Below are 24,711 nucleotides of genomic sequence, written 5' to 3' on the forward strand. Positions count from 1 at the left end.
TGGCTATCTGAACCTGCGGGCATGAACACAGCATCCACAAGAAAGGACGTTAGTACGAACAGAGTACTGAGTATGTAAGGCATATATGATAACATAATAATGAAGTATAGAAGACATAAGAAAGGAGTATAACTCTAACTGCTTGCCTCTTAAGTCAGAATCATGCATGTTCACCTTACCTTTTAAACGTATTACATACACATACATAAACTGTCTGAATCAAATAACATCATTAGCTCGCGTCCGGGCTTCCCGCGTCCGGGCCTCCTGCGTCCGAGGTTATTATCTCAAGCTGCCCACTAGTGGTACTGCTGGTGCCATATAGACACGGTATTACTATCATTATCCATAGCCGCTCATTACACCCATCAGAGTGGTGCTGCCTGGCCATCTAGGCACGGTGTTATTATCTTTATCCATAGCGACCCACTACGCCCACCGTAATGGTGCAGCTCGGTCATATAGGCATAGTGTAATCATACATATACATAGACATAAAGCATGTATGAGAGTACAATCAAAAGCTATAAATCTATTGGAGTGACGCAAGGTCGGTAACCTCCTATTGTATTATGGAGCATCATGACCATCATGTCTCACCTTGAAGGAACTAACATTATGAGGTGAGACTATCAACGAAGAATAAGATCAAGGGAAAACATAGAATAAGATCATAAATCTCATAAAACGTCAATTCATACACTTTGGAGCCTTTAGAAATAGGGTCATCATCAATGAATAAAATGGAGAAAATCAAGAAGTAGCTCAACATTCTCATATTCACGTTGAACTCATAAACTTGGGATACATAAACATGAAATCATCGTCATCATAGAAATATTCTCATCTTTGACATCATCGTTATCGCTGTAAAAATATGTCCATCGTTGTTGTCATAAGAGCTTACAGAATCGTAAATCTCTGGTTTGGAAAATACGGAAATTTTGGGAAAGCATTTATGGATTATCAAAAAAAGAGTCATGCCCTTGAACCATGAACTTTTAACTTTTAGAAACAAGGAGGTTATGGAAACATTTATGGAATCATAACATAGGAATCATGCCTTTGAAGGAAAGGGGACTAGCCTTAACATACCTGTTCAGCCTCCAATTATCTACTCTTATTCGTCCGAGCTCGCAAGTCTACATTTAAGAGGATTCACACTATCGTTAGACTTATCATAGTATACTTGTGCTAAGCTTTCAAGTTAAACTGTTCTATATCCTGCCGAAAATCGGGCAATTCCTCCCCTGTTTATATGCCTAGCCAAATCTCAATTCAACAACCAACAACAATATCAATATCAATACCATCATTTCCAACACCAATATGTGCCATAAAATAGCCCAAACACTATTTTCCAACTTCCATAACTAACCAACTTACTATACAATTATTTAACGACTTTATCTTCAAAAATAAGCCTTAAATAATACAAAAAGAGAAATATTCATACCATTTTCTTGTCCAAAGGATAATATATTCAAGTTTCCACCTTGAATCCAAGCTAAAATCACCGCAAAACAATTCTAGAATCACAACCATGCCTTATCCGGGCTTGATTAACGCTTCGCCACTTGAAAATCACTCAAACCGTTACTTTTTTTTTATGATGAAATTGCCCTTTATGGTTCTGAGCTCCCAATCTGATTTTTTGATGAAAAAAAATGAGGCTTAGCCCCTTTTATAAGGTCCAAATTTAGGTCGGGTCACTTTAGCAGTTTACTTTAGAAGATCGGTTACTGTAGCACACGTTTCCGCTTTGTTAGCCGAACTTGTAACGTCCATAATTCTCTACTCCGCTGCCCATCAACGAGAGATTTATTGCGTTGGAAACTAGACTCAACGAACTTCATTTTAGGCTTTTGAAACACCTTAAAACACTTTATATGCTAAGAGATATTCTTCCCTCAAGTTGGACCAAAATTTTCACATGAAACTTTACCCATCCTTTCTCCAAAGTCGTACTACTCCATTTCTTCCACTCATTTCCTTATAAAACCTTTCGGTATACCGTATATATATCCTTCACTCATTAAATATACTTAATAATGCTTGCTTATATTCCAAAGTGATTTTACTTAACCAAAACTCAACGTACTTATGTTTCAAATTTGATAAGTGCTTCTTCGAAGATACGGGGTGTAACATCCTTCCCCCCTTAAAAACATTCGTCCTTAAATGTTGTAGTGCGCCGATCCTCAATAGCCTCATTGAATGTTTTTTGTTCGACTACCGTATACTTATACTATAATTTGGCCAGTTTCGTCCTGTTCTTAGCTCTTTATCAAATTCATTTGTGAGTCGTACAGTCCTCAATCCTCATATATATATAATCACAAGTCAACTAGTATTCCGTTCTCATTCTCTCTATTCCTGTGGTTTAATTGGAAATGCCACAACTACTCGCCGTCCTGCGAGCGTCCTTCCTCTTCGTTCCTCATTTCTTTATTAACGGATAACTCCCTTGCTCGAATACAACACTTTCTTTTGTTGACTCCTCTAGTACTATCTTGGCTATCCTTACTTGTACTCATTGAGCTTAGATACGTGCTAGATTATCCCCTCGTAATTCATCAGCCAAGCTCTCTGATTCATCATAAAATTTCTTATACTAACGTCCAGTTGCTTGTTCAGCGGTACTCTACTACTGACAAATCCTTTCTCTTAATGATTACGTATCTTCAACCATCCGTCATAATTCCTTTCCATGATCAGTTATAACCATACCCTCAATACGATTTCTTAACGGTTCCTAATGTTCCATCACCATCTTTATTATTCCTCGTAGCAGGATTATAAATTGCGGTGAACCAATAATCATAGTTCGAACTGGTCTATAGCTCACAATGTCTTCGAGTTCTTGCCAAAACTCTCCCTTTAATTCCTTTGCCTCAAATCTTGCAGTATAACTTATAATTATAAAGTTAGGGCAATTCTCACTTTACCACAACTTCTTTTCTAACATCAGTATGGTATACTTACCCTTGACTTCCTTATTCCAGTGACCACTTAGTTAGCTGTCATTCCTTGTTGGCTTTTCGGTGTGTCCATTCCCATCTGCGGGGCATAACCTTACGCTGATGGTTCATATAATTCTATAATACATACCGTTATACTCAGTATGGTTAGTGACTCTTGATATACTTTCTAATTTCTGGTGATGCTACTGCCTTTCTATCTGCATCCACATCGTTCTTCCTCTCTTTAGAGATCGCCACACTGCTTATCGTTACTCCTTTTGTTAAGATTTTCATATTCTTCCTTTAATATCAAGATTTTCTTCCATTGTAACCCAAAGTGTCCTTTGTACTCATCATCCCTTTCGTCATTCTCTTTGTAGTTAGTTTGCAGACCTCTCTTTATTACTCTTTAGGATACGTCGCTGCCTATTTAGGTGCGGCACAAATTTCCCTAGTCTAGAAATATCATATCTCACACCCGCATGAAGTATTCACTTGATCAATTTTAATTCCTTTTCATACCTTCTTTGTCGTATGCTTATCTTTAATTCATTTCTGCTCCCTCTTAATGCATTCTTGATATGCCATTACGTCCCGAATTTTGGCCTCTTTAAGTTAACATATTTCTTTCCTTGGAATTTTGACAATGCCATACCTCGTTTCTGGACTAGATATGCTCTCCCCCCCTTCCCTTTTAAGGGTGTTCTTATACACTAGTAACTCCCGAGTATCAGTAGTCATCGGCCTACCCTAACGATCCTCCAACTCTTTTGGTCTCTTATAATACCGGAATTCTCTCATCGTATAGCTTGACTTATTTTTCCTTTCTGCTAATCGAGGGCTTTGCATCTAAACGAAGCGCTTAAGCATTACATATCCATTCTCGCTGCCTTTTTTTAAGGCCCTTCTACTTCTACCTTTTACGACTGAACATTTCCCGAATCAACGGGTTAATGGGGACATTGGAATCCATCAAAATATTCTACGGAGCATTTGGTCACACTTTGCTCTTTTTATCCCTCGTCTTCCTCCACAACTATTATCACTGAAATTCTTCTTACTCTGAGTTTCCGGTTTCACTTTACGTCTACAATATATCATTGAGAGTTAATATGCTACACTCTTCCACTTCCACTATCAATCCTTTTATTCACTTAGCTCACTTATCCGAAATTTTCCTTGACTACTTATTTGCATCCCACCTATGCGTTGTAGTTCTTCCAGTGTTCTGCCACTTCTTGTTCGTGTCGTGAAATCCTTGCAAATATACTCTCTTCTTTCTTCTCCTTCCTGCCGCCAAGGCTAGTCCATATTTATGAATATTTCCCATACATCCTTCTATTTCCTTTATAATCGAATCTCGGTATTTCTTATCCTCATTCGATGTCATTAATGTACTACCTCCCGGTTAGCTTTGTTAGTTCATTATCCTCTCGCTTATCCTTGATGATTGCTCAATTTTTCTTTTCTTTACTTCTTCTTCTCTCCTCTCCTTTTGAACAGCCTATTAGTGTACCTTTCCTACTTTAATTCTCAAACCTTCCTTGAGTTCCTTCCTCCCGGAGCACCCTTCTCCACTTGTTATTTTATAGTATCGACCCTGAAGTTCATGAAATATTCCTTTAAATATACAAATCCGTTCTATTTTTAAATCATTTTCTAGGAAAGCTTCTCTGTTTCCTTGGGAACCGTGTCAGTATAGCTTCTCTATTTCCTTGGGAACCGTGTCAGTATGACTACACATTTATCTCTTTATATACCTCTCGAGAGCTGGAAATCTCTTAGTATCATTGCAAGGCCTGATCATTCTCTCTCTTACTTCACATCCCTATTTGTGGTTACTATCCTTTAGTCCCACTTATCGAAGTCTATTCTCTGACCCCACATATTTATCTTTTGTTCCATACTACCATACATTATCCCTTTCGCATGCCTAACTTCGAATTTTATCCAAATAGTCCTTTGTCTTGCCCGTCGTCTCTCATGGAAGCTTCAGTCACCCTCGTTTCTCTCACTTTTTTTTCCTTTTCTCAAGATATTCTAATCTCTGTACTTTCTATATACTCATTTTCTTCCTTTCCCTGATGTTATTGCATTAGGACTTTCCAAATCTAACCTGTAGTGAAAATAACATCAACTTACCTTGTAACATTTGTACCACTCTTGTCACTTGAACTTCATTATCCTGTTCGATTAATTCCTTCAGTATATATAGCAACTTCGGTTGCTGGGACACACATATCGGTTGGTGCAACCACATATGGGATGTCATAAACATACATCTATATATTTACTAACGCCTCACTTACAAAGTATTTCCAAATACTATTCGAACTTACCTAATTCTAGAGCTGTGATGCACCTTCTTTCTCTTTGCCGGTCTAGTCCGCCTCATCTTTCGCGATCTTTTAGGGTTTCCAACCACTCTGCATACTCCAATTTCCCTTAGGTTACTCTAGCTTCTCATCTGTCTCTTATGTATGAATTTGTAGAACTCTTAGTATACTTTCCAGGGGGTCACCCATCCTAGTATTACTCTCACCCCAGCACGCTTAACCTTGGAGTGCTAAGGGGATCCGGTGTGTTAGTACTGGTATGATCGCATGTACCCTACTGCGTCACCTTTATCGCATGACCTAGAACAATTTGAATTTCTAACGGATTCCAATCTACTAGTCTGGCCTTCGTCATCGCCCCCATCCGAATCAGAAGGATACGGATAATCCGGCAGCTTCTGGTTTACTGACGGCCAGGATAGAGGGCTAGAGTAATCAATAACACTCACTGGAGTAACTGGTCTGACATAGTGCTCTAACATAGGAGCAGCTGGTAGGGCCTCGGGAATCTCCTCCTCCGGTGTCCCATATGAACACTCAAATGGGTCTGTGTCATAACTATCCTATGACGGATCCTCCTTTATGGAAGTCAGAAACTCTGGACGAATTGTCGCTGGGTCCTCAGAAGATCAGTATCAATGGAATAGCTGAGGCTCCTTCTGCTCGGTCCAAGAGCCTGTGGTCCTGAATCTATTCTGGGGGCCTTCTTAGCCCCCCCACTGTCCGAGGCTGATCTCTTAATCTTTTGTCAGTCTGCACTTACCTACAGGAAAAAGGGGTCAGAAGCGATCTTTTCTAGACTCTGGCTCTATCGCACGATCTAAGATAGAAAGAAAGGTTAATGATTTCTAAATGCCCTGCATCCTCCTATTTATAAGTGTGGTCGGCTTCACACCTATACACAGGACTCTACCGGACACAGTCTGTAGACAATCCCTAGGATGAACTCCTCTGATACCACTTTGTTACGACCCAAACCGATAAGCTGCGACGAGCACCCGACCACTACTGATTGAGCACCCCTAAACTCACTCCCACTTTGTACTAAACAACTTGGTGGCCCACTTTGACTGATATTCCACTAGTACCATTCGCGGTAGCATTTATACGCTAGATCTTATCTCATAATTCCACGAAACACGCATATGGATATGTATATGTAAGCATACTAGCAGAGGATGACAACATAGACCAACTTGGTCAGCGTATATACTGTTCACAAAATTAAGAGACAACTGAAAGCACATCATGACCGCCACTATATATATACACTGTCTACAGACCTCTATGGAATATAGACTACAAAAAAGTTAGGACAAGGCCCTGACATACCCATATATGTACATGTCAAAAGGCATACAAAAGGGCTAGAGCTCCGGTCCAAATGTAGCTTGCTGGCTGGAATTGGAAAGAGGTCCTACTGGTCTGGCTCACTCGGCTGGCTATCTGAACCTGCGAGCTTGAACACAGCGTCCACAAAAAAGGACGTCAGTACGAATAGAGTACTGAGTATGTAAGGCATATATGATAACATAATAAAGAAGTATAGAAGACATAAGAAAGGAGTATAACTGTAACTGCTTGCCTCTTAAGGCGGAATCATGCATGCTCACCTTTACCATTTAAACATATTATACACACATACATAAACTGTCTGAATCAAATAACATCATTAGCCCGCGTTCGGGCCTCCCGCGTCCGGGGTAATTATTCACGCAGCCCACTAGTGGTGCTACCTATGTCATATAGACACGATGTTACTTTCATTATCCGTAGCTGGTGCTGCCCGGACGTCTAGGCACGGTGTTATTATCCTTATCCATAGCCGCCCACTGTAGTGGTGCTTCCCGACCGTATATGCACGGTGTAATCATACGTATACATATACATAAAGCATGCATGAGAGTCCAATCAAAAGCTATAACTCTATCGGAGCGGCGTAAGGTCGGTAACCTCCGATTATATTATGGAACATCATGATCGTCATGTCTGACCTTGAAGGAACTAGCGTTATGAGGTGAGACTATCAATGAAGAATAACATCAAGGGAAAACATAGAATAAGATCATAATCTCATAAAGCATCAATTCATACACTTTGGAGCCTTTAGAAATAGGGTCATCATCAATGAATAAAATGGAGAAGTAGCTCAACAATCTCATATTCATGTTGAACTCATAAGCTTGGGATTCTTAAACATGAAATCATCGTCATCATAATCATCATAGAAATATTCTCATCTTTGACATCATCGTTAGCATTGTAAAAACATGTCCATCGTTGTTGTCATAAGAGCTTACAGAATCATAAATCTCTGGTTTGGAAAATACGGACATTTTGGAAAGCATTTATGTATTATCAAAAAAGGAGTCATGCCCTTGAATCATGAACTTCTAACTTTTAGAAACAAGGAGGTTATGGAAACATTTATGGAATCATAACATAGGAATCATGCCTTTGAAGGAAAGGGGACTAGCCTTAACATACCTGTTCAGCCTCCAATTATCTACACTTATTCGTCCGAGCTCGCAAGTCTACATTTAAGAGGATTCACACTATCGACTCATCGTAGTGTACTTGTGCTAAGCTTTCAAGTTAAATTGTTCTATATCCTGCCAAAAATTGGGCAGCTCCTCCCTTGTTTATATGCCTAGCCCGAAATCTCAATTCAGCAACCAACAACAACAACAAAAATATCAACATCAATACAATCATTTCCAATACCAATATGTGCCATAAAACTGCCCACATGCTATTTTCCAACTTCCACAACTAACCAACTTTCTATATAATTATTTAACGACTTTATCTTCATAAATAATCGTTAAATAATACCAAAAGAGAAAGATTCATACCATTTTCTTGTCCAAATGATAATATCTTCAAGATTACACCTCGAATCCAAGCTAAAATCCACCGTAAAACAATTCTAGAAACACAACCAGGCGTTATCCGGGCTTGATTAACGCTTTTTTTATGACAAAATTGCCCTTTATGGTGCTGAGCTCCCAATCTGATTTTTGATGAAAAAAATGAGGCTTAGCCCCTTTTAAAAGGTCCAAATTCGGATTGGGTCACTGTAGCAATATTGTAGCAGGTTGGTTACTGTAGCACGCGTTTTTGCTTTGTCAGCCGAACTTGTAACGTCCATAATTCTCTACTCCGATGTCCTATCGCGTTTCTGAAGTTTTCCTAAGGTTTACTAGGAAATTATTTTGGAATGACCGAGCTCGGGAGAGCGCCTACATATCCCGTTTCGGGAATCAGGTCGAAACGTAGTTCGGGGTAAGCATATTGGAAAAAACAAATTGCGAGACCGAACTCAAATGAGCACCTATGTATCCCAAATGGGAAGCAGGTCATAACGTAGTTCAAAATACAAAATTTTGGGTTTTTGGGTTAAAGCGACCGAGCTTGGAAAAGCGCCTACGTATCCCTTTATAAGTATAAGGAATTAGGTCCTTGCGTAGTTCGTACATGATAATTTTGGATTTGGTTTTTTTCTAAGAAAAAGTGCAAAATTACAAGCAAAGGAAGTGCAACTTTAAAAGAAAACCTGAACTATGGAAACTCTGAATCCTCGTAACTGTCTTTTCTTCACACGTATTATCTTTTAATGGCATCTGAATTTATCGCTTTTGGCCACTCTTGACCATCCATTTCAGCAAGTACTACAGCTCCCCCTGATAGTACTTTTCGTACCATATAGGGTCCTTGCCAGTTTGGCGTGAACTTCCCCTTGTATTCTTCTTGATTAAGGAATATTCTTTTGAGCAGCAATTGCCCGATTTGAAACAACCTAGCTCTCACATGTTTGTTGAAAGGTCGCGCCATCCTTTGTTGGTACAATTGGCCATGGAAAATAGCAATCATCCGCTTTTCATCTATCAAAGCCAGCTGCTCATACCTTTTGCGGATCCATTCCGCATCATCCAACTCAGCTTCTTGTATTATTCGCAGTGAAGGGATTTATACTTCGGTTGGTATCACTGCTTCAGTTTCATATACCAACAAGTACGGGGTGGCTCCAGTCGAAGTCCTGGCGGTAGTCCGATATCCCAGTAGTGCATAAGACAACTGTTCATGCCAGTCTTTGTAGTTATCAATCATCTTTCGGAGGATTTTCTTGATGTTTTTGTTGGCGGCTTCTACAGCCCCGTTCATTTGTGGTCGATATGCGGTTGAATTCTGGTGGGTGATTTGAAACTGCGCACACATGTCTCTCATTAAGTGGCTATTCAGTTAGGTTAGCCCCATTCTCTGTTATGATTGATTCTGGGATGCCAAATCGGCATATGATGTTGTTGCGCACAAAGTCCGTGACCACTTTCTTTGTCACCGATGAATAAGATGCTGCTTCCACCCACTTGGTGAAGTAGTCTATGCGACCAAGATGAAGCGATGTTTGTTCGACGTAGCTGGCTCAATTGGTCCTATGACATCCATACCCCAAGTGGCGAATGGCCAAGGTGATGTCATAGCATTTAGTTCTGTTGGAGGGACTTTTATCAAGTCTCAATGAATCTGACACTTGTGGCACTTCTGGACAAATTTACTGCAGTCATTTTCCATGGTCATCTACTAACAACCTGTTCTCAAAATTTTCTTTGCTAGTATGAACCCATTCATGTGAGGCCCGCAGGTTCCGGCATGCACCTCTTCAATCAATTTTGTAACTTCAAAAGAATCAACACACCTAAGCAATCCCAAATCGGAAGTTCTTTTGTACAGGACATTCTTGTTGGGGAAGAAGCCATTTGCTAATTTCCTGATAGTCCTCTTCTGATTCAAGGTGATTCCTAAGGGATATTCTCCTTTCTCCAAGAACATTTTAATGTCAACATACCAAGGTTTTCCATCGGTCTCAGCTTGTACAAAAGCATAGTGGGCTGGCTGATCTTTGATTTCAATTTTGACAAGATCAATGTATCTACTGTCGGGATGCGGAATCATGGATGCTATTGTTGCCAATTGTCACACCCCAAATCTGGAATGGCGTGACCGGCACTCGATGCCACCCCAGGCCCGAGCGAACCACTCTAAATCTGCAACTCTGGGAGTAACCCCCAAGTTAAACCAATAAGGCCTGCTTGCACACAATAATACCAACAAGCCGGCTAAGCTGTAATCTGGATATATATATATATATATATATACTGACCATCTCGTCTGAAATGGGCACACACACCCAAAATTATAAATACACAACTGAGCAAGCCGACGGGGCTGCCATGTATGTTGTATAACAAAATGAGAGCCGGCAAAGCTACATAACATCCCCAACAACGTACACAGTCCACAGACGTCTAGGAAACACGAGCTGTAGCAAGACAGGACATGGCCCCGTCATATCCATATATATATGTCAAAATATCCTACCACGAAGGGACTGCAGCTTCGGACCAAGTGGAGCGCACTGGTTGCGGCGAAGTGGAAAGCCTACTGAGCTGGATCGTTTGTCTGACTACCTGAACCTGCGGGCATGAACGCACCGCCCCAAGCAAAAGGGACATCAGTACAAAACAATGTACCGAGTATGTAAGGCAAGATAACAACCGAATTAAAATAGCAAACTGCACTCTGGATATCTCAAGAAAGCATCTGGAGGTACTCTACCTGGGTTGCCTCTCATCTGAGGTAACATAACATAATTCTATAGATATAACTCCGTGTCTCGACGGCCAGGCATAGATAACTCCATGGCTCATAGGCCAGGTATAATTATCTTCATGACCCGTAGGTCAGGTATAAACAACTCCATGACCCGTAGGTTAAGTATAATCAACTCCACGACTCGTAGGTCAGGTAACAACTCCACGACCCGTAGGTCGGGTAACAACTCCACAACCCGTAGGTCGGTTAATAACTCCACGACCCATAGGTCGGGTAACAACTTAACAACTCCATGACCCATAGGTCGGTTAACAACTTAACAACTCCACTACCCGTGGGTCGGGTAACAACTCTACGACTTGTAGGTCGAGTTTAATCAACTCCATAGCTCGTAGGCCAGGAATATAGAAACATATAATGATAACTTAAAGGCAACTTAATAGCCTGTGAACAACATGTACACTAGTTATTCCTTTTTCCCAACTATCGTTATATGCTTGTCTTAAGCCTTCAAATTAAATCCTCTTAAAATTTTTCGAAATTCGGGCAGCATATCCCCTTTTTATATCCCTAGCTCAAAATTACAATACCAACAACAAACACAAAAAAAACAACATCAACCCCAACAACATCATCACCGCAACCAAAATATTCCATAAAACATCCCACACGATGTTTTTCCATTTGTCAACCAACAAATTCGTTATACGATCATTTAATATCTTTATCTCTGTAAATAAACTTAAATCAATATCAGTAAGAGAAGATTCATACCTTGCTCCCACTAACTGTAATATCTTCACTTTCTACCTTTAATCTAAGCCAAAACTCTCCGCCATACAATTTGATAATCGCAACTATACGTTGTTCGGGCCAGAACCGGGGATTATACTCGATTTGCGTTAAAATTTGGTGTATGGGAGTGGGGAGAGGATTCCAGACGTTTGGGGGAGTGTTTGGTGTGTTTGGATGAACTACGAGGGGGTATACTTCCTTATATAAGGTTCCAGACTCTGCCTGGACCGACCTAAACTTTGCTCTGCGCGTTTGCGCAAGCTTTTTTTTTACCTGTACGCGCGTTTGTTCAATAAATAGGTCATAACTCTTGATTCCGATATTGTATGTGGGCCCACGACCTATGGTCGGAAATCCATTTCAATTATCTACAACTTTCATTTTTGGTGTGTTTCCAAATTCCAAACTTATAATGGCGGGTTGGCCTCTTCAAGTCAGATCATCCGAAAACGTATCCTTAAATCATCCTTTTGGAGGTCCTATGCCCATATTTGGCTTAAGGGTCCTTATTAGGACTTGATAAAATTCCCATGTACTACTCATATAACTTTTCATAGGTCCTTTATAAAACCCCGGCGTGTGGGCCGCACCATAACTTACGGTTACGAGGGCTATTCATCAAGTAACGTATTAATGTATTTACACTATACAGTCTCCAAATGTCATATATATGTATTATTATTATTCTCATATAATATAATCTTCATCCCTAATCCTTGTATAACTTTACTCTCCCTTGAGCTCATACTGAGTCGTCTACAGTCTTGGTAACGCGAAATTTTTATGGGTGTAACATCCTCCCCCCCTTAGGAACATTCGTCCTTGAATGTTGTAGCTTACGATCTTACGATGCTATCATTAATTTCTTGAAATTATTGTTCTGCTTTAGTTCCTGATCTCCATGCTCTTATACTATGGGCTCATTAGTCTTCTTTCATATTCGCCCAATTCTTTGTCGAACTCATTCATTAGTTCCATATGCTCATGTTCTTATGTATGCACCCAGCGGTCAAGTGGTATCTAGCTACCATCTTGGGACCTGTTGCCATTAAAACGGTCTTAACTAATGATTGGTACGACTCTCTGTCGATCCGTGAGCACTCTTGACTGTTGTATTCTTTTGCCTTGCTCTTCATTTCTCTACTAGTAGACAAACTCTCTTGTTCAGACATAGCACCTCTCCTTTGAAGATTATTGAGCTTCCTATAAACTTTTCCTCTTTTGAGGCTTTCATCTCTTCTAGTGTTACAAGTCCTTTTTAGTAATCCCGATCGTCCGCTATACTTCTCCCTGGTCACATGCGGCCTTTCTTGCCCCTCCCGTTACCCCTTTGGAGCACTTTACTGCATATCTAAATGTACCTAAAATTCCTTTGGCGTGAATGATTTGAGTCATAGTCCGGCATACAACATATCGCGTTGACGAAACTTCTTTTCTTTGATTCGCTAAACCTTCATCATCTTGTCACTCCTCCTTTTTCCCATATGTCTCATAATGTACTTACATTTAGTCCATTCTCACTTTTCTTTAGCGCATTCTTGACATATTGGTTTATCTCTAAATTTGACTCCTTAAATTCAGTATATTTCCCTCTTTTGAACTTTGAAATATTGTAGTTCATCTTATAACTGAATTTGTTCTTCTCCCCCTTTAAAGGATGTTTTCATATGCCCATAACCTTTGAGTGTTAACCGTCTTTGATAGTCATCTAGCCAACCTTGGCGATCCTTCAACTACTCTATTCCTTATAATGCCGCAGTTCTTTTTATCGCATGGCTTAACTTATTTTCCTTTTTGCTAGTTGAGTTATTGCATCAAATCGAAAGGCTTATACATATCGGAAACAATTCAGATGTCTTTTTTATTTTATTTTCACTACTACCCTTTATGACTAGTAATCCTTCTAGGCTAATGAATTAATGGGGACATTAGAATTCATTAGGCCCCCTTTATGGAGTGTCCGACTATGCCACGCTCCTTTAGCCTTAGTCTTTCTCCATGACTATCTTCTTAATATCCTTGAAATTCTCCTTGCTCTGGGTTCCCAATTTCGATTTATGTCTATACTATACTATTAAAAGTTGATATTCCACACAATCCATTCCCACGACTCGTCCTTTCATTAGCTTTGCTCATTTTGTCCCGTAATTCTTCTACACTACTTGTTTGCATCCTAGCTATACATTGTAGTCCTTCTAGTGTTCTGTCGATTCTTGTTCTTATCATTAAATCCTCACAAAGTACACCCTTTCCTTTCTTCTTTCGTCGAGTCTGCATCTTCCTTTATGATACTACAACTTGCACACACAGATATATATATATATATATATATATATCAAATTTTCTCGGTTTCCTTCACGATCGCATTTGCATCTTTCACACAACCATTGTCTTATAATTTCAATTTGTTTTCCTTTAGGAAAGCCTACTAACTCATTAACCTTCTCCTTCCTTTAGTCCCCATACTTTCTTTTACTTGTAAAATGCCTGTTTCCATTAGTCATCCTTTACTCTTAGTTTAGGAGACTTTGGAGTGTTTCGTTACGAGTGTGAATCCCTTTTGACGCTGAAAATATCTTCTTGAGGTACTTTTTTTCCCTTAAATAGGTGTACCAATCATGAGTTCACATCCATTCTCCTAGTTAAATCTCAGGAGTTTAAAATTTCCTCATCGCTCTCATAAGACTTGTTTATTCCTTCTCAAGGATGCACCTTTGTCCATTATTTCAAACATTCTTGGTTCTAGTTATGAAAACGTATAGGTTGGTTCCGGGGTCCCCACGTTCATCCTTTGTTACATACAACATTACTCTATCTCCCATTGATTTATTTAAATTTGATCCTATCGTCTGGTTTTCCTGCTTTCATCCTAATCTTTTCCTCAATTATATTATCTAATCCTCAATAGGTATACATTTTCCTTTTCCAAGTTTCTCTCCCCTTCATTTCATGATATCATAATCTTCTTTTTCCTAATGCTCGTGCTTACATATTTGGTCGCGTTACCGCTATCTGACTTTGATTCCCGAGAAAACCCAATCCTAGTTCTCTCTGTAGTGCTTGCTACCTCAATTTTGACATAAACATAGTCAATACATTTAACATGTCGTAACATCAATCTTAAGGGTATACATAATACTCGATGTAACCGCTCGTGACATATCTTTTTATCGCTTTTCAACACCTATCTTGCGAGATATCCCATTGCCATTTGATTTTGTCATGAATCTGTGGCTTTGATACATATCCTCCTAACCAACTAGTCAAACTTATAGCTCGCGATCATTTCAAAATTCTAATTGTAAAGCTCATATGCTCCAAATTTCCCTCAGGCTATTCTGGTTTGTCATATTTTGTTTTCCGTATGTCTAAATTTGTAGGTCTTCCTAGCATATCTTTCTATGTCCTGACCGTAAGCCTAGGCAATATAACTTTACTTGAAAATCTTTACTCGTGCTTATACCTTGTCTCTTTGTCTAAAATTATCAACCTCACAGCCTTTACTTTCCTGTAGTAACCGAATCGATCCTTGCGATAGTTTATCTTCACTTGTACACTTGCTCTTTTCACTCCTTACACATAAATTGACATCGCACCTAATTTCTCTATCATCAAATAATCTTCACAATACCCGTCTGAAAAAAAATTGAGGTAAATCCTTCTTATAAGGACTAGCTAAAAATACACCACATTTTCCTTAGGTTGATACAATCTCTACTTCCTTCGTCGGCCAAGCAACATCACATTTAGCAGTTATATAAACAATCCAGAAAACGATCATAATTACAAACCAACTGACCTAACCATTTCTCATTCTCGAGTTCAAGGTCATTATTAATACCCGAAGTAACGTGGCCATAATGAATCTCAAAATAGTATCAACTATCAAATACTCAGAATCCTCTTGAAATAGAATAACTGGTGACCTCTAAATCCCAATGTAAGCTCACTTCATATAGGAAAGTTCGATAAAACGAGTCTGAGTGCCTGTAGCCAACCTGTCCTGATCTTATGTAGATATATATAAACTTCTAGAGTAAAACTTTCCCCTACTTGTTAACTTCCTTTCCCTTATCAATATCTCTTCGTTATCTCTTACTCACCAATCTATAAATCATAGTTCTGTATTTGAATTCCTAGTGCCAACTTTCTCTATATCTTCAATAAATCTCAATTCTCCAAAATCTCGAATGCAACTCGTTCCAGTTCCTTTAATCACTAATCATTTTCCCCCTCCAGGTTTCTTCCCTTAATTTAAATTAAAATCATTCTAAAAATTCTCTTTGAAAACGTCTCATAATTGTTCATTCAATCATAACTTACCAAACATTCGATAGTCACCTTTTCCCTTCATTCTTTCTCTATAGCTATACATTCAAACAATTCAATTTGAAAAAAATTCGGTAGAGTTTCCTCTATACTTTTTACTACCTCATTCCTGCACACAGCCCAAAAAACACATCTGATGCCTCACCGAAGGATCCAAATTTCTCGTAATATCTAGCTCAAGTCCTTATATCAAAGTCTAATAATATCAGTAAGGCAGGAAACATACCTTTCAGAGTGTCAACTTCAATTCTTATAAATTACCTCATAGCATCATAATCAAGTGCTTATCCATGATCAAAACATTTAGGATTAGCATCAGGGACATCACATCCTATAATTTAGCTCTACGACACGATCTAAGATGAGAAAGGAAGGTCAATCATTCCTAAATGCCTTGCAGCCTCTTGTTTATAAGTGTGGCGCGCTTCACACGCATAAACATGAATCTATTGGACACGGTCTATAGACAACCATAGGACAGAACTGCTCTGATACCAAGTTTGACACGCCCCAAATCTAGAGTGGCATGATCGACACTCGATGCTAGCTTAGGCCTGAGCGAACCACTCTAAATCTGTAAGTCTGGGAGTAACCTCCAAGTTAAACCAATAAGGCCTGCCTACACAAAATAATATCAACAAGCCGGTGAGGCTGTAATCTGGATATCTATATATATTGACCATCTCGTCTGAATTGGGCACACACACCCAAAATTATAAATACACAACTGAGCAAGCCGACGAGGCTGCCATGTATGTTGTATAACAAAATGAGAGCCGACAAAGCTACATAACATCCCCAATAACGTACATTGTCCACAGACCTTTAGGAAACACAAGTTGTAGCAAGACACGACATGGCCTCATCATATCTATCATATCCGTATATACATGTCAAAATAGCATACCACGAAGGGACTACAGCTCCGGACCAAGTGGAGCGTAATGATTGCGGCGAAGAGCAAAGCCTACTGAGCTGGATCGTCTGTCCAACTACCTGAACCTGCGGGCATAAACATAGCGCCCCCAAGCAAAAGGGACGTCAGTACAAAACAATGTACCAAGTATGTAAGGCAAGATAACAACCGAAGTGAAATAACAAACTGCACTCTGGATATCTCAAGAAAGCATCTGGTGGTACTCTACCTGGGTTGCCTCTTATCTGAGGCAAGATAACATAATTCTATAGATATAACCCCGCGACTTGAAGGTCAGGCATAGATAACACCATGACTCATAAGCCAGGTATAATCAGCTCCATGACCCGTAGGTCAGGTATAAACAACTCCATGACCCTAGGTCAGGTATAATCAAATCCATGACCCGTAGGTCAGGTAACAACTCCACGACCTGTAGGTCAAGTAACAACTCCACGACCCATAGGTCGGGTAACAACTTAAAAACTCCACGACCCGTGGGTCGGGTAAAAATTCCACGACCGGTAGGTCGGGGAACAACTTAACAACTCCGTGACCCGTGGTTCGGGTAACAACTTAACAACTCCACGACCTGTAGGTCGGGTAACAACTCCACGACCTGTAGGTCGGGTAACAACTCCACGACCCATAGGTCGGTGATAATCAACTCCCTGGATCATAGGCGAGGAATATACAAACATATAATGATAACTTAAAGGCAACTTAATAGCCTGTGAACAACATGTACACTAGTTATTCCTTTTGTCCTTCTATCATCTTATATAGCCCAACTATTCTTATACCCGTCCTTAACTGGAGAGAATTATTACACTAGGGTTGAGGTAACCGGAGTATGAACTTCATGAATAACACATCCTAGTGCGAATAGTCAAAGGTGGCTCAATATTAGAAATCATGCCAAAGAAAAGAAGGAACAACCTTAACATACCTAGAAGCTTATTTCTCGACTTTCCAACTTACTTCCCGTTTTGCAATCTACATAAGATCATTCGTGGTCTCGTAATATACATATAAAACCAGTCATACTATCGTTAGGCTTATCGTTATATGCTTTCCTTAAGCCTTCAAATTAAATCCTCTTAAATTTTACCAAAATTCGGGCAGCATCTCCCCTGTTTATATCCCTAGCTCAAATTTACAATACCAAAAACCAACATAACAACAACAACACCAACGCTAACAAAATCATCATCAATACCAAAATATTCCATAAAACATCCCACACGATGTTTTTCTAATTTCTCAACCAACAAATTCATTATACGATCATTTAATAGCTTTATCTCTTTAAATACACTAAAATCAATATCAATAAGAGAAGATTCATACCTTAATCCTGCTAGAACTGTAATATCTTCACTTTCCACCTTTAATCCAAGCCAAAACTTCCCGCCATATGATTTGATAATCGCAACTATATGCTGTCCGGGTCAGAATCCTGGGATTATACTCGATTTGCGTTAAAATTTGGTGTATGGGAGTGGGGAGAGGTTTCCAGAAGTTAGGGGGAGTGTTTGGTATGTTTTGATGAACAAAGAGGGGGTAAACCCCCTTATATAAGGTTCCAGAGACTACCTGGACCTACCTAAATTTTGCTCTACGCGTCCGCGTAGGCTTATTTTTTCTGCCTGCGCATTCGTTTAGTAAAAAGGTCATAACTCTTGATCCGGATATTGTATGAGGGACCACAACCTATGGCTGAAAAGATATTTCAATTATCTACAACTTTAAATTGGTGTGTTTTCAAATTTCAAACTTATAATGGCATTTTGGCCTCTTCAAGTCAGATCATCTGAAAATGTATCCTTAAATCATCCTTTGGGAGGGCTTATGCTCATATTTGGCTTAAGGGTCCTTCTTAGGACTTGCTCAACTTCTGATGTAATACTCATATAACTTTTCATAGGTCCTTCATAAAACCCCAGCATGTGGGCCCCACCTTAACTTGTGGTTACGGGGGTTATTCAACAAGTAACGTATTAGTTGATTTACACCATACGGTCTCCAAATGTCATATATATTATAGTATAATCTTCATCCCTAATTTCTGTATAACTTTACTCTCCCTTGAGCTCATACTGAACCATCTACAGTCTTGGTAACGGGAATTTTTTCGGGGTGTTACACCAATGCATCAGCGAATTCATTCTGAGTTCTTGGTATATGTTTGAACTTGAATTCTCGAAAACGATCCGCCAGTCTTTGCACAAGTCCAACATACGGTATGATCTTTTCATTTTTTGTAGTCCACTCTCCTCGAACTTGATGGATTAGAAAATCTGAGTCGCCAATTACCTGAAGGTCTTTCACATTCATGTCGAGAGCTAAACGTAGACCCGAGACACGAGCTTCGTATTCAGCCATGTTGTTAGTGCAATTGAAACTTAACTTGGTCGCCATTGGATAATATTGGCCTGAGTCTGAAACCAAGACGGCTCTGATCCCAGATCCTTTAAAATTGACTGCTCCATCAAATTACACTTTCCATCCTGATTCGTCTTCACCTTCCTCACCTTCAATTGTCATTATTTCTTCATCTGGGATGTAAGTCCATAAAGGTACGGGATTGTCATCTACCGGGGTTTTTGCCTATAGGTCTACCAATGCCTGCCCTTTGACTACCTTCTGTGCGATGTATTGGATGTCGAACTCGCTTAAAAGCATTTGCCATTTGGCTAGCTTCCCTATGGGTATGGGTTGGCGAAAGATGTACCTTAGTGGATCCATTTTTGAAATTAGATGAATCATGTAAGCAGCTATATAATGTCTCAACTTTTGAGATACGCAGGTTAGAGCGCAACACTTCCTTTCCAGCAAGGAGTATCTGGATTCGCAAGGTGTGAACTTTTTGCTGATGTAATAGATGGCTCTCTCCTTCTTGCCGGTCTCATCATTTTGTGATAACATGCATTCAAAAGCATTTTGTGATACTGACATGTATAGCAGCAAAGGACTTCCTGGCCTTGGTGGGACCAAAACAGGTGGATTTGATAGGTATCTTTTGATTGTTTCAAAGGCTTTCTGACAGTCTTCTGTCCGATTGGTTGGAGCATCTTTCTTTTGGGGCTTGAGGATTTGGCGATAAAGCATCCAATGTAATTCAACCTTCCTAAGAAACTCATGACCACTTTCTTTGTTCTAGCAGGCACTCCAAATGCACATTTTGCAGGATTCAACTTCAAATCGTACTTGCGGAGTCTGCCAAAGAATCTTTGTAAATGTTCGAGGTGGTCCTCACCTACCAGGGATTTGATGACGATGTCATCCACATACACCTCAATTTCTTTGTGCATCATATCATGAAAGACGACAGTCATTGCCCTCATGTAAGTAGCGCCGGCATTCTTGAGTCCGAAAGGCATTACCTGGTAATGATATACTCCCCACAGTGTGATGAATGCCATCTTTTCAGCATCTTCTTCATTGATCAATATCTGATGATAGCCTGCGTAGCAATCCATAAAAGATTGTACCTCATGCTTGGCACAGTTATCAATGAATATGTGAATATTTGGGAGCGAAAAATTATCCTTTGGGTTAGCGCAGTTGAGATCACGGTAGTCCACACAAATCCTTATTTTCCCATCTTTATTTGGTACCGGAACTATGTTTGCTAACCATGTTGGGTATGGTATCACCTTAACGACCCCCTTGTTTTTCTACTTCTTCTTTAATTCGAATGCTGACATCGGGCTTAGGCTGCCTGATTTTCTATTTTATCGGGGTGAATCCTTCGAGGATTGGCAACTTATGGGCAACAATATTTGTACTCAAACCTTGCATATCGGCGTATGACCAACCGAAAGCATCCTCATACGCTTTCAGCAGGCAACGATACCCTTCTTTCTCAGCTTCCATCAAGTGGACACTTATTCTAGTCTCCCGTACCAACTCCTCACTTCCTAGATTAACTGCTTCTTTTTTCTCTAGGTTTGGCGTGGGTCTGTTCTCATATTCTTCTTCGACATCTATTAACCCCTCCGGTTCAGTTGTCTCTTCTCCTTGATCATTATTTTCACTTGCTTTGTAACATGTCATGACCTTATTTGTGGCCTCTGTATTATTACTGTAAAACAAAATAGTATGGTTGTTAATCATGTAAAAGCAATCTCAATTATGTACTGATATATAGTCACATTAAATTTATATATACTTATATAGGTGAAGTAAAATGATTTTGTTTTATTGCAAATTTTGAGGCGTTTTAATTGAAATTTTAAAAAGATCAATACAAACGACGGTCTTGATTCTGAATGGGACATCGAACCATTTCCATTATTAAACCACACGTAAATGAAAAGGTGATAAGCCGGGCCTCAAAGCCGACTTTCACCATTTTTTCCTCAAAATGAGCATTCTTTCTACCGCAGAGTGAACAACGGGGTAGAAGTCCATCCACATGTTGTCTCTCCTGGTTCAGCAGGGAGAATCTCTAATGCTTCAAAGCATTCTTCAATGATGGCCACGCATTGTCCTTCCCAAAACATCATCCTTAAACCCTCTTACGGATCTTCTCCATTGTGGCCCAATGTGCATGTTGTGAAGGATTGGTAGAGATGAGGGAATGACTTTCTCATTTCAACGGGACCTCTCGGCTAATACTCCACTTCCTCTTCTTTTGCCTAACATGGCTCGTATCCAACGCCAAACTGGTATTTCCCATATTTGATACCCACTGGTTCTCTTATTCCTTGAAAGTTCTTTCCCCAGTTCAAACACATTCCTTATCATAGTGGTAGCAACAATCTTGTGGACCGGTGGCATAGGGATATCTTCATCATCTCCCCTACAATCTATCATGGCTAGCTCAGCAATGTGAAAATCAACACCCGCTAGTGATCTCTCTATGACTGGTACAGAGTTATTTGGATAATTATGGACACTTCTTTTGCCATGAATCACGACTTCCTGATCATCCCATATGAATTTGAGAGATTGATGTAACGAGGATGCTACAACTCCAGCGGCGTGCAACCAAGGTCGGCCCAACAACATATTATAGATTGTTTTGATATCCATGATGACAAACACCACTACGAACTCTGCGGGGCCCATTTGTTTGTGTAAATCTATTTATCCAATCGGGCCGCTGGTTGCACCATCATAAGCTTTTACATTGGTCTGACTCTAGTGGATCTTACCAATATCATACCCGAGCTGTTTCAGAGTCGTCACAGGGCATACATTCAACACAACTCCCCCATCAATCAGTTCTTGTGGAATAACTTTGTCACAGCATTTTACTGTTATGTGCATGGCTTTATTGTGGGACTTCCCCTCCCTTGGTAATTCATCGTCATAGAATGACAGTCGATGAGCTTGCACGACATACCCCACAATTTCGGCCAATATTTCGCTTATAGTGCCGGCAGGTACTTAGATTTCATCCAAGGCTTTCAGCAAGGCCAAGCGATGTTGGGATGAACTGACTAGTAGTGACATTACCGACATCCTAGTAGGATTCTTATGCAGGTGCTCAACAATCGAATAATCCTTGACCAGCATTTTCCTCCAGAAATTTTCAACTTCACCTTAAGTTATCGATTTCTTCCGAGGGTTTTCACGACGAGGCGCTTCGAGGACAAGTTCTTCTGGGGCGTAACACCTTCCTGACCTGGTCATACCCTGAACCAAAACAACTATTTCTTTATCTTTGTTGATCATTATTTGGTGTGGTGGTTTGATCATAAAGGGTTCATTCTCAATTGATCCGGATGCTTTCAGTATGAATGACTCATTGTGAATTCGAATGACTGTTGAGGGGCATTTGAGCATGAAAGGCTCTCTTTTGGATGTAGCAGATATCTCAGATCCATTTGTCAAAGGGTTTATCACTTCTTCTCGCTCTTGTAATGACAATGAGGCGACGATGCTCTCTAATCCTTCAATATCTGAACGAATTATCGCCGGGATCTCTTCACGTTCATCACCTCTCTCTATCATGTGAATCTGGTTTCCTCCATGCTTTGGGAGTGGATTTTGTGTCCACATTTGGAGGTGTTGCCTCTAAGATGAGCTCACGATTGTCAATCATGTCCTGTAATTTGTGTCTTAGGTTTATGCAATAGTCAGTGGCATGGCCATCTTGGTTAGAATGATAGGCGCAAGTGAGATCTGGCCTATACCATCGGTCAGTGGGGTTAGAAGGTTTTGGGATGGCGCTTATTTGCCCGGCATCCCTTAGTTTGGCATATAGACTTGTCCTTGATTCTGGCAGAGGAGTGAATGCTTTCATAGGTTTCCTTTGGGGTGCCTCATAGTTTACCCGTGGAGGCTGGTTCTGGAAAGTATGGTTTTGCGGAGGTTGGTTATTTCGTGCTGACATTTGATAATTTGGTAATGGGGTTCGATTGCTTGATGCTGGTATTTGATAGTTTGGTTTTGTATCTTGGTAGCCGGGTTGTGCGTAGCACACAGTCATTGGGCTATATTGCGGTGAGGTGGTTGTGTTTGGCTTGTGGAGGTGATTGGTAGCTATCTGAATTTTTATGGGTCATCTCTTTTCCTTGGCTTTTTGGACTAGTAGTTCTAGAAACATAAGCTACGTCTTCTCTTTTGTTTTTGCCACTCATGGTGCCAGACGCACCTGATATGTTTATTACACTAACAATCCTGCCATTTTTAAGGCCATCTTCGATATCATCCCCCACAACAACTATATCTGGGAAGGAACTCCCTTTCATACTTATCATTTTGTCAAAGCAATCAGCTTCTTGGTACCGTATGAATACGGCTACTAGCTCAGCTTTGGTCATAGGAGGTTGTACACATGCCGCTTCATCTCTTCAGCGACTAGCATGTTCTCGGTAGGTTTCAGTCGATTTCTGATGAATTTTCTCCAATGCGAAGCGATCACGTATATTTTCCATATTGAAGCGGAGTCCTTGCATGAATGAACTTGCCCTTTCTTCCCATGTTTTCCACCAGCTAATATCTTGAGAGATGAACCATTCCATAGCTGTTTCTGACAGTCTTCGACTAAACAACCTCATAAGCAGGGCTTTATTTCCGCCACTTCCAACCAACTGGTCGCAGTAAGCCCTTAAGTGGGCTCTGGGGTCGCCCGATTCATTGAAGTGATCAAATTTGGGAATTTTGAAGCCTTTAGGCGGACCCAAGTCTGGATGGATGCACAGGTCAAAGTACCTCAACCCTTCATTCTTCTTAGGGCCATGCTCCAGCTCGACAATTTTCTTCCCCATCTCCTTCTCTATTTTGTCTATTCTTGCTTCGAAGAATATTTCCATGTTTTCCAATTCTGGTGAAGAGTCAATATGGGTGACATGATCTTGAAAAGTGTCATTTGGTTGTACGGGATAGGTCACTAGAACTCTTGTTGCCCGAGGGGCTTGATAAGCATTTGCGTTTGTTGCGCGGGCTGGTGTTTGAAAAGCTGGGGTATGGTAGGAGGAGCTCCCCACATGGGTGGTATTTCGGCGTAATGGAGTCTGAAAGGTAGCCCTAGTCTGGGTTTGAGGGAAATGATCGGGAATTGGTAAATCCAGATTTGGGAAAGTGGGTGGAGGTCTCCTAGCCTCGGCATTAGTGGTATTTACTTTCTTGGCCCTCAGGAGTTCTGCTTCTTCTCTGGCTTCAGCCAATTATCTCATCAGTAGACTGACAACCTCTTCCAGAGGCATTCCGGCTATGTCCACTGTTGGGGTACCCTCTACTAAAGAATTTATGTTTGGTGGTGGAGTTTCAGGCATGTTTTCTTTTTGAGGGTTTAAGGACGCTA

This window comes from Lycium barbarum, chromosome 1, assembly GCF_019175385.1.
Source record: "Lycium barbarum isolate Lr01 chromosome 1, ASM1917538v2, whole genome shotgun sequence".
In the NCBI taxonomy this organism is placed as follows: domain Eukaryota; kingdom Viridiplantae; phylum Streptophyta; class Magnoliopsida; order Solanales; family Solanaceae; genus Lycium; species Lycium barbarum.